Raw genomic sequence first — 3,476 nt, 5'->3', positions numbered from 1 at the left:
CCCCACCCAAAAGAAAAGAGAAAGAAAGAGAGAGAGAGGAAGGGAGAGAGAGAGAGAGAGAGAGAGAGAGAGAGAGAAAATGTCCCCCGTATGCTAATAGCCCATAAAAGACACTGAGTATTCCCAGCAGGAAACACACATAAAGATGATTTCACTGTGCTGCTGCGTGGGGCTAAAAATAAAAACGGTGAAATTTGTTTCTGAAGACGACGTCCACAAACCGATCATATCTGTCATATAGGGCCCAAATGATAATCTTTTCGGATAAATTTGTGTAAGTATATTTGGGGGATCTGTAAATGGAGAGCCTTCAAAGCAGCTTTCCGTCTGAGCGAGTTCACCCCAAGAGCAGGCCGCATGACGCTGAAAGAAGTTTCCAAATAACCTAAAACATCAGATATCATGAGACCTTCAGAATAACATATAGTACTAATTATAACAGAAGAAAATCTGATATGAGTCGCAACAAATATTTAAATTCCGTCTGGAATTAAATTATCTTTTTTAATTGAATTGAATAGAATTGATATAAAGATTTGCGAAAATGTTTTTCTAATTAGCTTACTCTGAAAAACAAAGTTATTTTTGTGCAATACAACTGGACATCAACATGAACATTTCTTAAACAACTAATATTTAACATTCTTAATGCACCTCGTGTCACAGTAGAAAAACTCAGGGATTAGCACAAGAACAAACAGCAGAAAAATGACTCATTCAGGACTTAATTACTCGCATCACTTCTAGAAATCTGTCACTACATCAGCTTCATCTACTCTGAAAGGTCTAAAAAAAAAAAAAAAAAAAAGGAAAATAGACGCCGCAGATTCCAGATGAGGGCAAACTCTGAAGGATGAACGCATGTGAGAGTGCTTCTGTCTGTGTGTGCTCGCAGTGGAGTAACACTGTGGCTATTTGAAGCGTGAAAAAAAATAAAATAAAAACGCCTCGGAGCTGTGAATGTTGCTCAAGCAGAAAGACAAGATTGAGGGAGGGGAGGATGGAAGAATGAGAGAAAGAGGAACGAGGAGGAAAGGTCAAAGACAGATTCCAGAGAAGTTAGAGAGGATCAATAAAGAGCATAAAACACATATCTGAGTTCATTTTTTTTATGCTGTAATCGTGAAAATGTTACTTTGTTTTTATGATTTATCGAAGATGTGTAGTAATGCACAACAACATCCTCTCTGTAAATTAGGGATTTAGCCTAAAGATGTAAACGTCTACGATGCCAGGCTAATCAGATTCACTGGAACTGAAGGGATGTATGAACTCCAAACAACTAAATGCTGAATCACACTGAATCACAAGGTTATGAAAACTTGTGCAACAAAGTTATTTCAACTTTTTCCTAAAAGGAATTTGTTTTTCAAGTGCAGAATAAATATCACATTACTAGTGTTTGACATAATGAACACCTAAAATATATTTCAAATTGTAGACTGTAAGACTGTCTTACAGAAGCCAAACAAATGTCAAAAATGTTGTTTTGGCCGAATTAGGATATTCTTTTTCGGATAAATGTCAGTTTGTTAAAGCAAGTGACGTATTAAGTTTACCAACCAACCAAATCAAATTTTAGAGAACGATTAAGTTCTGTTAAGTTCTCAATTGGACGGGTGAAGTGACTGGAAAGAGTCGACCATGTTTTATTGAGAGTTCGCAGAGAAAGACTCTGTTACGAGTAGGGCTGTAGTGATACAATAATCTCACGATACGATACAATACGCGATATTCTGCCCACGATATGATATATATTGCGATATTCAGCAAACGATACAATTCAATACACTTTTGCGATTTTTCTGAAAGATTTTAGAGGGACAGAGTGATTTTGGTGACATTTTGTGACTGTTATAGAGTTGGATTGAATTAATTTAACTGAAAACTGATTAAAAGCACCAACTAAATAATACCTCGCTCTGGTTGGACATGGACACAGACTTAAAGCAGCTGGACAAAATGAATCAAAGAAGTGGTGAGAAAACATGTTTCTTTTAATTGAAACAGTACAAACTGTAGCTTACATGCATTTGTAAAGTAAATAAAATGCACCAAGTAGCCTGCTCTGAATAGTTTGATACTTTTTTAACCTTGACACTTAAAATCTGAAGGAATCACTCTAAGCCTGATGACCTAATCAAACTCCCGGCGAAGCAAGCAGTGAGTGAGCAAGGTGACAGTTGGATGTTACGATACTTGCAGATGAATATCAATTTTTTTTCTAGGAAAGAAAATATCGATATATATCGCAATATCGATATTATTACACAGCCCTAGTTACGACCAGTCTAGCGGTGGCCAGGTCGCAGCCAATAAGACGTTTCCATCGTCTTCTGGAAAGCCAATCAGGGACGGGTACCTGCACACTCATGTTTGTATAATTAATCTTACGACGCCAGTCGTAACAGACTCATTCACTAATCCAACTTGAAATAGCTGAGCTGCTTGCAATAAAGTCAGTACAATATTTATCCACTGTGGCACTTTGTTTTAGGTTGTAAATGTACTTTTACAAAAAAGTAAAACCTAAAAACCACCTAAATTGTGGCTATGGCTTCTATATCCTCCAATATTGTGCGCACATCGACTAAAACGTTTCCCCAAAATTCTTCAGTTACATTTTCAAGTCTGTTTCTCTTTACTCAACTAGTTTTCTTGCAACAGACACAACCCATTTCCTGTACAATCATACAAAAGTGCCACACATGGTGATCAAATAAACAATACTAAGTCTAAAGATTACCATTTTTTCTCCCAGCACCTCTCAGAAACTTTATGTTTTTGTCATTCCACACTTATCCATAAAGGTTTAAGTGTTGTCTTTTTTTTTCCAACACCATGGCCATCTTCAAACATGTTCTGCTGGGATTACAGACTGAAAATCACACACACACACACACACACACACACACACACACATGCTCAGAAAACACAAAACCGAGGGTGTAATTGTTTCCGAGCTGCTCTTTGATGGCTGAGTCAGTGAACATATCCTCTATAACATCACGATAAGAAGAAAGTCAGTTTAAAGGCAGCAGCTGTTTCCCTTTCATCCTCTCCCTCCTCTTCTTCTTCTTTCTGCGTCTTCCCATCCACCCACTGCTTTCACGATGGTGCACTAAGCCAGGGAAGATAGGGCAAATCCCTCCTCTGAGCAGAGCAGGCAGGCAGCAAAGACAGAGAGAAAGCAAAATAAATTAAAAAAAAAGACCGAGGAAGAGAGCTGAGAGCAGAACACACTTCTCAAATCTGTCCTTTCTATCCCTTCATTTATCTCAATCCAGCCAACCAGCTTGCCGTTAGCGGCTGCATGCTTTGTTGTCATGTGTATGTATATGGTGTCTCCCCCTCCACCACCAACCTGGTGATGTAAGTAAAGCTCTGACTCATACAGTTCTTGCTTCTTTCTTTATGATTTTAAGCTCAAACATACGCTTAATATGAATATAGTTAGTAACTACACCCAAATTTAC

The 3,476-nt window shown here is 37.9% G+C and overlaps 1 long non-coding RNA gene across 1 annotated transcript in view; it reads right to left on the bottom strand.

Annotated features, from left to right (window-relative positions):
* LOC106947616 (uncharacterized) overlaps positions 1 to 3,476 on the bottom strand; it is a 7,906-nt gene extending 4,430 nt beyond the window's left edge. Inside the window, exon 1 of the long non-coding RNA XR_001425021.1 lies at positions 2,747 to 3,476. This is a non-coding gene — a long non-coding RNA (uncharacterized LOC106947616). The remainder of the gene's footprint in view (positions 1 to 2,746) is intronic.

Source organism: Poecilia latipinna, unplaced genomic scaffold (assembly GCF_001443285.1).
Source record: "Poecilia latipinna isolate Pla-1442-1.1 unplaced genomic scaffold, P_latipinna-1.0 Scaffold249, whole genome shotgun sequence".
Classification (NCBI taxonomy): Eukaryota; Metazoa; Chordata; class Actinopteri; order Cyprinodontiformes; family Poeciliidae; genus Poecilia; species Poecilia latipinna.
Note: the sequence above shows the minus strand (reverse complement) of the source record. Positions and strands in the feature narration are given on the sequence as shown.